This window comes from Lepisosteus oculatus, unplaced genomic scaffold, assembly GCF_040954835.1.
Source record: "Lepisosteus oculatus isolate fLepOcu1 unplaced genomic scaffold, fLepOcu1.hap2 HAP2_SCAFFOLD_70, whole genome shotgun sequence".
NCBI classification, from domain to species: domain Eukaryota; kingdom Metazoa; phylum Chordata; class Actinopteri; order Semionotiformes; family Lepisosteidae; genus Lepisosteus; species Lepisosteus oculatus.
This window is the reverse complement of record NW_027168257.1, coordinates 507,430-518,325: the sequence shown is the minus strand read 5'-3', so window position 1 is coordinate 518,325 and position 10,896 is coordinate 507,430. Positions and strand designations below refer to the sequence as shown.

Genomic DNA, 10,896 nt, shown 5'->3' with positions numbered 1-10,896 from the left:
GTTTCCATTCTGTTTTTGATCCCTATTGCTCAATGCACAGTGAAAGCATTGCATACATGTGTCTGACAATGAGAAATGGGCCCCTGAGACAGTCATTTGCCTGTTTCACAAATGATCGTATTTTACTAGAGATTCTGTTTGGGATTCAGATGTGCATTCGGACAGCAATCCCTTTCAAGAAATGATACGTTCTGGATGAGGTCAAAGGTGCATCATTTGGACACTTTGTGGGCTTGAAATACAAAGAAAATCATGTTCTATGGTACAAGATAAATACAAAACTTAAGCTTTTATTATAATTAGATTTGTTTATAAAGCATAAGCAATCATTCATTACATTAATATATGTAAAAATAACATTTTAGCATCATACGTTTAGTATATTTAGTCCCTAATGCTGAAAGAAATGATCATAGAACATGACTTCTAACCTTACCTGCGGTGTTTTTGATCCCTATTGCTCAATGCACAGTGAAAGCATTGCATACATGTGTCTGACAATGAGAAATGGGCCCCTGAGACAGTCATTTGCCTGTTTCACAAATGATCGTATTTTACTAGAGATTCTGTTTGGGATTCAGATGTGCATTCGGACAGCAATCCCTTTCAAGAAATGATACGTTCTGGATGAGGTCAAAGGTGCTGGAACACTGTATTTAGGATGTGTTTGCAGTTATTCTGTGTTTCTAGCTTCAACCCAATGATATATATATATATGCTCACTGATTTTTTGGTACATGCCCAGGGCAATAATCATTATGAGGATTTATTTCCATATGTGCTAGAGGTAGTGTTGTGAAATTCTTCAACACACTGGATCGCAGGTTTAAACCTGCACTCTTACTCCTTAAATACCAACAAATGCAGATATGTAGCAATCATATTGTAGCTGACACTCATTTGCCTATTTCACAAATGAGCATATTTTACTAGAGATTCTGTTTGGGATACGGATGTGCATTCTGACAACAATCTCTTTCAAAAAATGATTTTACCTTATCGCAGCTTTGCCCCTCTTGCCTCTTTGGAAAATATCTCCATCTTGTGGTCGTTGTTGGTAATGTCTAGACAATATCTCCATCTTGTGGTCGTTGTTGGTAATGTCTAGACAATATCTCCATCATGTGGTCGTTGTTGGTAATGTCTTCTTATGCCCTTTTTTTATTTCAATTCTTTATTAGTTGATTCTAGAATCTCTACAATAGAGCTGAAAATATCAGTTTTGTAGCAGACAATATGACATTAGTTATAGTCCAATTAAGACTTTATTACCCTGTTTGTAACATAACAAATTAAAATTGATTAAAACTAAGTTTGGAACACCAGGGAACATAAAAAATGATTTTTAGGAAAACCATGAGGTTCTCTGTGTCCGATGCCTGCAAGGGGAGAAAGCTAGAATTCTTTGCTTTTTCAAAATTTGAAAATAAACATCATATAACAACAGCTTTCATTCCTAGGAGTGAAAAATAACCATTTTTGAAGACATTTTAGTTTCTAAAACACTACAATAAAGTTAAAAACATCAGTTTTATATTACTTTTAGTATTTTTAGTGAAATTAGTCATTTATTGCACTATTTTTAATATAATCTCTAATTAAAAGTGAATAGAATTAAGTTTGGAGCAACAAGGAACACAAAAAAAAAGATTTTAAGGAAAAAAATGATGTCTTCTGTGCCAGGTGCCTGCAAGGGGAGAAAGCTAGAATCCTACCCAGGCTCCTGGAGCTCTGTCCTGGCTAAAGGAGGGTGAATCCATCCCCTTCAAAGCTCCATGAAAAAATGATCATTTAAAATTTGAAAAAAAAAACATCATATAACAACAGTTTTCATTCATAGGAGTGAAAAACAACCATTTTTGAAGACATATTAGTTTCTAAAACACTACAATAAAGTTGAAAACATCCGTTTTATATTACATTAATTTTTGTGAAATTAGTCATTTATTGCACTATTTTTAATAAAATCTCTAATTAAAAGTGATTAAAATTAAGTTTGGAGCAACAAGGAACACAAAAAAAAAGATTTTAAGGAAAAAAATGATGTCTTCTGTGCCAGGTGCCTGCAAGGGGAGAAAGCTAGAATCCTACCCAGGCTCCTGGAGCTCTGTCCTGGCTAAAGGAGGGTGAATCCATCCCATTCAAAGCTCCATGAAAAAATGATATTTTTAAATTTGAAAAAGAAAAACATTATAGAACAACATCTCTTGGTCCACAGAGTGCAAAAATCCAACTTTGAAGAAAATCCATTGACTGATCCCCGAATCCTGAAGTTTCTTCGCATGATATTGGGCTTGCAACCACTTTCTGGAAAATGATGAAAAATGCCAAAAATGAAAAAAAAGTTATCAATTCTAGAGCCTAAGAGGAAAATAAGACAAATGTATATCTCCAAATAATTTTATGTGCTTCAGAAGAGCCCAGGAAAGTTTTTTGCATACATGAAACCACGCCCGTTTGCACGTAAGCAGACATGGTTGCACACACGACTGCATGAAAGCACGCGTGCATGCAAAATCATCCTGTTAAGCATTTGAAAAGCCGCACCACGGCGCACTTGAAATAGCTCTTACATTAGTGGTCGACACAGGAATCGCCTTTTTATTTACGCTCTTACCAACGCGATGGAAAGCAAAACAAAGCAAAGCAGAGCAAAACAAAACGAACAAACGCAAAACCCTCACGTCCCGCACTTGCATATAACGCCGTTACGTGCCCAAGCGGTATTGTACGTCATCCTAGCACTGCACCCCGGGGCGTACGGTATATGGGAATGAGCACACGCCACGAATCGTCTGAAATCACTCCCTACAGCTGTAAGGCGCCTTGAAGCGTGCACCCCCAACATTCTTCTTTGCGCATCTGTGAAAGGTAAACTCTTGAGCAAACTCTGAACCAGCTCTAAGGAAACTAATCCGATTAGACGTTACTTTGACTCATCCTTTAACAGTTTTCAGTCTCTGTCTTTAAACACCTTGCTCAGTCACATTCAAGCCACAAGTACTCTTCTCGGATGTTGCACAAACAAATCCTAATGTCTTGAAAGCATTGCAGCATGTTTGTGTCCCACTTCCCGTGGCTGCAGGACGACTGACACGAACGGACAAACACAATCTGTGGCGTTTAGCGTGACATAGTCTTGCAGGCATCGTGCTGTCTTACTGCAATACTATACCACTTGAGGAAACAGTCCATCTGGCCATGAAACTCATTTGAACGTCTAGCTACAGCAACTAACAATAACATGATTTATTCAGGATGTGTGGAATCAGCACGTCCCGGAGACAGCTTCTGAAATCGTGAGCATTCTCTGGTGGTGTCCTGGAGGGCTCCCCCGGGCATGTGTTGGTGGTATAGTGGTGAGCATAGCTACCTTCCAAGCAGTTGACCCGGATTTGATTCCTGGCCAACGCAGTGGCAAGTGTTTTCAAATGCTGTCACAAGCCTTGGATTGTGACTAGCAAAGCGAAGCCTTTTGAAAGAGCTAAAGCACTGCAAAACGGAATTGAAGGAGAATCTTACAGGGGATTCTGAGCGGTGTCTAAATAAATAAATTCACAACGTCCGCGGATGGCATTTTGCAGCTGGAAGTAGATGTCGACGCTTTTTGCACACAGCACCAAAAAAGCGTCTTTTTTGAAGGTACAGGCATTGAGCATTGGTGGTTCATTGTTAGAACTCTTGCCTGCCACGCAGGAGGCTTGGTTTCGATTCCTGGCCAGTGGCTTTTGCAGCGAACGGCTCCATCACTTGCATCCCAACTTTTGCAACTCGCAACTGAAAACCCACTGAAGCTAAGCAGGTGTGAGCCAGGTCAGTACCTGGATGAGGGTGAGCTACAGGGAAAAACAAAGCTTCCAGCTGGAAGTGGTGTTAATGGGGCCAGCGGGGAGGCGCTCACCCTGAGGTCTGTGCGGGTCCCAATCTCCCAATATAGTGACGGAGAAGCTCTGTTGTAAAAGGGCGCTGTCTTTTGGATGAGATGTAAAACCGAGGTCATAGTGCTCTGTGGTCATTAAAAATGACCACCAAAACCTTTGACAAAAGCTCTTGGTAATTGATGGTCTTCAATAATGTTTCTCCTTTAGGTACATTTAAAATCAGCTGAATAATGCTGTGAAACCATGAAACTGCATGAGAAAGCCCGTACACTGAATTACAAGGCTTTCTATTCAAAGGAGGACAAAAGAAATTCCCTGAGTTCGATTTTTTGCAGCACAGAGAGGGGCACTGTCATAAGGCCGGTTAGCTCAGTTGGTTAGAGCGTGGTGCAAATAACGCCAAGGTCGCGGGTTCGAGCCCCGTACGGGCCATGTCCTTTTCTCCTCTCTTACCAAAGCTGTTAGGTTCCTTTCCTTGGTGAGATGGGTTGTCCTGCAACGCTGCCACACAGTGCCGACAGACAAGAGTGTTGCGGGAGAAGAGAAAAGTGTTTGAAGATTTAAGAGTGTCTTAGGTGGAGCCAAAATCAAGTGTCACAAATGCAAGTGGGAAGATTTCCAATGTTTAATATGGTCAAAATAAGCGGAAGTTACCAGCTGGTCCGGCACAGTCTGCCATGCTTTTGTCATATACTGTAAAGTGGTGTCGAACTGGAGCCTCACCATTTGCATATGTGAGGCTCCAGTTATACATCGATTGTCACATTAAATGACAAAAATGAAGAGAGGTAAAGCAGCTGGAGAGGTTTTCTTACAACTTTTGAGCTGACACAGTTTTGGAAAATGTTTCCTTCACGCTGCACTGTACAATATAGGCAGCCAAGAGTCTCCAAAACAAAACAGAATTGACAGATAGGAGAAAATTCCCACTCGTCCTGAAGTTCCCAAAATCCAGCACTGAGCGTAAACAAAGTGTCTAAGTAGCGTGTGAATGCTAACCCTAACCCTAGCAGGAGTTTGAGCAATCCAGCACTGAGAGTAAAAAGATGAGTCAAAGTAACGTCTAATCGGATTAGTTTCCTTAGAGCTGGTTCAGAGTTTGCTCAAGAGTTTACCTTTCACAGATGCGCAAAGAAGAATGTTGGGGGTGCAGGCTTCAAGGCGCCTTACAGCTGTAGGGAGTGATTCGAGACGATTCGTGGCGTGTGCTCGTTCCCATATACCTTACGCCCCGGGGTGCAGTGCTAGGATGACGTACAATACCGCTTGGGCACGTAACGGCGTTATATGCAAGTGCGGGACGTGAGTGTTTTCGTTTGTTCGTTTTGTTTTGCTCTGCTTTGCTTTGTTTTGCTTTCCATCGCGTTGGTAAGAGCGTAAATAAAAAGGCGATTCCTGTGTCTACCACTAATGTAAGAGCTATTTCAAGTGCGACGTGGTGCAGCTTTTCAAATGCTTGTGGGCATTTCTCTGTTGTTGATTCTTTTTTTGTGTGTAACAAAGTGGCATTTTCATGTCCGGACGGGGAGACTTTATCATTCCGACATGAAGCCACCCTTAAGTCCTCTGAGGCGTGTCTGTCTGCAAGGCTTGTATTTTGGAAATGTTTTTTTGAAACGGAAAACGACTTTGAAATAGGCTTCCGCTGGCGCCTCGCGATCCAGGTAAGATTGTAGCAAGAACGCAGCGGCGGTGGGGCTTGCTGTAGTCGTGGCTGAGTGGTTAAGGCGATGGACTAGAAATCCATTGGGGTCTCCCCGCACAGGTTCCAATCTTGCCGACTACGTTGTCCGCCTTCAGTCGGTGTGTTTCGGCACAAGCAAAGAAGCGCGCCTCTTTGCTGTTCCTGGTGGTTTTAAAACGCCCAATCGCTTGTACCCGCTGCCTTGGAAATAAGTTCTTCAGCGTCCGCAAATGGCATTTTGCAGCTGGAAGCATATGTCGACGCGTTTTGCACAGAGCACCAAAAAAGCGTCTTTTTTGAAGGGACAGGCACTGAGCATTGGTGGTTCAGTGGTAGAATTCTCGCCTGCCACGCGGGAGGCTCGGGTTCGATTCCCGGCCAATGCAGTGGCTTTTGCAGCGAGCAGCTCCATCACTTGCATCCCCTTGCAACTCGCAACTGAAAACCCACTGAAGCTAAGCAGGTGTGAGCCAGGTCAGAATCCGGATGAGGGTGAGCTACAGGGAAAAACAAAGCTTCCAGCTGGAAGCGGTGTTAATGGTGCCGGCGGGGGGGCGCTCACCCTGAGGTCTGTGCGGGTCCCAATGCCCCAGTATAGTGACGGAGATGCTGTGTTGTAAAAGGGCGCTGTCTTTTTGGATAAAACCGAGGTCACAGCACTCTGTGGTCATTCAAAATGACCACCAAAACCTTTGACAAAAGCTCTTGGTAATTGATGGTCTTCAATAATGCTTCTCCTTTAGGTACATTTTAAATCAGCTGAAAAATGCTGTGAAATGGGGGGGCACTTCAGGCCAGTGTAGGATTTGGGTTACAAGAACCATGAAACTGCACGAGAAAGCCCGTACACTGATTACACGGCTTTCTATTCAAAGGAGGACAAAAGAAATTCCCTGAGTTTGATTTTTTGCAGCACAGAGAGGAGCACTGTCATGAGGCCGGTTAGCTCAGTTGGTTAGAGCGTGGTGCTAATAACGCCAAGGTCGCGGGTTTGAGCCCTGTACGGGCCAGGTCTAGGTCCAGGTCCCTGTTTATGAAACAGGCAAATGACTGTCTCAGGGGCCCATTCCTCATTCTCAAGACACATGTATGCAGTATGTACACCGTGCATTGAGCAATAGGGACTGAATACACCACAGGTAAGGTTAGAAGTCATTCTGAGGTGCCACATGTGAGGGATACAGCTAGGCATCCGAAATGTAGGGTTTGAGGCCCTTCAGGAGTACTGCATCCTTTGAGACAGACCCGTGCATGTTAAACAAATGATCATTTCTTTCGGCATTAGGGACTAAATATACTAAACATATGATGCTAAAATGTTATTTTCACATATATTAATGTAATAAATGATTGCTTATGCTTTATAAACAAATCTAATTAAAATAAAAGCTTAAGTTTTGTATTTATCTTGTACCATAGAACATGATTTTCTTTGTATTTCAAGCCCACAAAGTGTCCAAATGACGCACTACATGATATAAGGAAGATTATCACATGCATATCGGTATTATCTTTCTTATGAAAATGCATTCCTTTCATTACCTTTTACTTTTTAAAATGAACTCAAATTGAGTATAATGTAATAATTTAAGTAGAATAGATTCTAATAATATAATGATCCAGTGTTTTGCACTACTTCACTGCTTCACTGCTCTATGCCATCTGGAAATAAATCCTCAGACTGCTTACTGCCCTGGGCATGTACCAATAAATTAAAGGAGCACATCTGTTTATCACTGCGTTGAAGCAGGAGACACACAGTCTCTGCAAACACATCCTAGATACAGTGTTCCAGCACCTTTGACCTCATCCAGAACGTATCATTTCTTGAAAGGGATTGCTGTCCGAATGCACATCTGAATCCCAAACAGAACCTCTAGTAAAATACGATCATTTGTGAAACAGGCAAATGACTGTCTCAGGGGCCCATTCCTCATTGTCAGACACATGTATGGAATGCTTTCACTGTGCATTGAGCAATAGGGATTAAAAACACCGCAGGTAAGGTTAGATGTCATGTTCTATGATCATTTCTTTCGGCATTAGGGACTAAATATACTAAACGTATGATGCTAAAATGTTATTTTCACATATATTAATGTAATAAATGATTGCTTATGCTTTATAAACAAATCTAATTAAAATAAAAGCTTAAGTTTTGTATTTATCTTGTACCATAGAACATGATTTTCTTTGTATTTCAAGCCCACAAAGTGTCCAAATGTTCTATGATCATTTCTTTCAGCATTAGGGACTAAATATACCAAACGTATGATGCTAAAATCCTGAAAAAAGGATGTGCTCCATCTCGTCAGTAGATTGGATTCCAAAACTGATTTGGGTCAATATACATTACCTTTGAAATTAAAGTACAGTCTACTGTAGGGAACCATCAACTTAGAAAGCATTGGCCTTCCCTGGGGGTCAGGTAGGTGCAAAAGATAAACTTTTATCCTATCTTTACCTTAAGATAAGTGGCCAAGCAGTATTTTTCCAAGTTTCACCAAGCACATCATGTTGCCATAGTAGACAAAGTTCTATAAAATGTTAAATAACTTTTAAAAAAAGCATCTTGGTCTTACAGTACTGTACAAGGTGAATTAAACTGTCCCTGGTAATAAAAAGTAATTAGAAGCATCTCAGAAACTTTATCTCTAGAAACATTAGCTGTTTTATATCATGTAATTTAGTGTGATGTTGTCAGAATTCAAGGACATTATCACACACAGAAATTGGTTCAGTTAAATCTAAAAAACACAGCTAAACATGGGTTTAAATGTAACAGAAGTCTTACCTCTTGTCAAAAGATTTAATTCAAGAAGCGATGTAATAAATGATTGCTTATGCTTTATAAAGAAATCTAATTAAAATAAAAGCTTAAGTTTTGTATTTATCTTGTACCATAGAACATGATTTTCTTTGTATTTGAAGCCCACAAAGTGTCCAAATGATGCACTACATGATATAAGGAAGATTATCACATGCATATCGGTATTATCTTTCTTATGAAAATGCATTCCTTTCATTACCTTTTACTTTTTAAAATGAACTCAAATTGTGTATAATGTAATAATTTAAGTAGAATAGATTCAGGTAGGAAATATAGAGTCATGATGTTTATGGCTGACATCATTTCACATGGGTGAATTTTAAGCTAAGAAATAAAAACATTTACAATGAAGATACCATTACTTAATTTTAAATGCCTTTAAAAAATAAATACCTCCTGAGAATAATTTGCCACTCCCAGATCCTTGGTAAGGTACTGTTTGAATCCAATCAGGAGAGGAGCATCCAGGGAGTGCTTTCTATAGAGTCCAGCTTGGGCCACTCTCTTCCGGCCTGCTGATACTTTTTAACTACTCAGGGCCTGTAAGGATATAAAACACCGGTTTAAACATTTTATACCTATAAGACAAATTAGAATTTTAGTAAAAAATAGATACATCTGAAAAATAAAAAGTCTTACTGCTGATAGAGTTCTTCAGAGCTCATATCTTCCCTTTCCTTATCCGCTTCTGTTTCAGTTTCTAGAGCAGCCTCTGGCATCTCTTCCTCCTGGACAGCGGCCTCTTGCTCAGGGCCGCTGGAATGCAGGTATATTCTTTTCAACATGCTTTTACATAATATGTTGTAACAATGATTTCAAAAAGAAACTACAGAAGCCTTACAGATTAAAAATATCTCACCTTGCCAATGTGTCTTCAGGCTTCCCATGTACAAAAAGGCCCAAGGACTCTAGCAGTCTTACAACCACTATCCTGTTTGCCTCACCAGACACGATCTCTATTCTGTGGTAATCCACGATGACCCCATTCTTCAGGTGATTCATCATGTCCTCCCTCGCCTGTTGAGAGGCCATCCTGATCTCTTCTGCCGTGGCGTGCTTCATACACGCCCTCTTCAAGTGAGCAGGAAGCTGATCAAGAGTATTCAGGCACATCTTGCACACCAGGGGAATCCTCGCGGGTTTCCTTTGAAAATAAATAATACCATCTGTGTATAGAAACAAGCTAAGACTGATTTCTTAAATTATCCTTAATTTTCTCTCTCATAGTTTGAGCATAATGATTTTATTGCATTTATATAAGAATTGCTCATTGCTCCAAAATAAATAATGGTTTCATAAAAAAGTGAGCACTTACTTGGTCTCAGTCACAGACTTTCCAATAGAAGCCATTGTGGAGTTCAGCAACTGCAGGTCCTAGAAGTGGGGAAGGAATTTTAAAAGAGAAATTGAATTACAATACAGAAGGAATGGCTGAGGGATCACTGAAATATATATATACAAATTCCAAAGACTGAGTCCATATAGAAACAACTACCTTTCATTTTCAGTATAAGAAAAAAAAAACATTATCTTCCAAAGCATCATAAAATTGTCCCTTCTTCCCTGTGACCTCATTGCTCTGCTCTCTCCTCTGTGCAGCTGAGCCCGACTCACGGTAAAATGGAAAAAAATATGCCCTCGACGTGAAATTTACTCTGGAGCGAGCCAGTGTTGCGCATAGCTGCCTTCAAAGCAGTTGACCCAGGTTCGATTCCCGGCCAATGCAGTTGCAAATGTTTTCAAATGCTGTCATGAGCCTTGGATTGTGACTAGCAAAGTGAAGCCTTTTGAAAGGGCTAAAGCACTGCAAAACGGAATTGAAGGAGAATCTTACAGGGGATTCTGAGCAGTGTCTGCATACATGCAGTCAGATAAAGGTGCTGAAAGCTTGAGCTACTCTCAATGTCATGCTGCCCTTCCCCGGAGTAAATCTGTTACATTGAAAGAATGCTTCTGGCAGGTTCAAAAAGGGACCCTTGTTAATTGGAGAAATCAATGATTTCGAATGAATTCTGTACGCGTTAAAAGACAGCTATACACAGAAAACATGCAGGACACTGCTCATGATGTTTCCCGAGCCGAAACACAGTGCGTTTTTCCAAGCCATTTGACAAAGCCCACCCACTGAAAACTGCAGCAGATCGTGTAAAGACGTTCAACTTTGTAACTACTGCACGCACAGGAAGCAGAATAAATTCCTCTTTTCAAACTGTCAAAGGTTTGCTTTGCGAACGCTGCAGGACATCGCACAATCTCTTTTGAACAGGGACAAACGATTTCTTATGGGGCGCAGTAAGTACAGACGTTTAAAATGCTCCACTCATGCCGACGATGCAGCATGAAGAAGCGCAACCTAACGTTTGACAGACAAAAGCCAGGCGCCGCTACGAGCAATATGAAATCAAACTGACAGCACACGGCGTTTCGCGCTGACACAAAAGTAATCTCGACAGACGCTGTTCTCTGCATAAAGCTGAAAGAGCTAAAGAGCGTTTCTGTTG

General features: G+C 40.8%; 1 non-coding gene across 1 annotated transcript; it reads left to right on the top strand.

Annotated features, from left to right (window-relative positions):
• The first annotated feature begins 5,880 nt into the window (after positions 1-5,880).
• trnag-gcc (transfer RNA glycine (anticodon GCC)) lies at positions 5,881-5,951 on the top strand. Its single transcript has one exon. It is a non-coding gene; the product is annotated as a tRNA-Gly (tRNA).
• Positions 5,952-10,896: the final 4,945 nt, after the last annotated feature.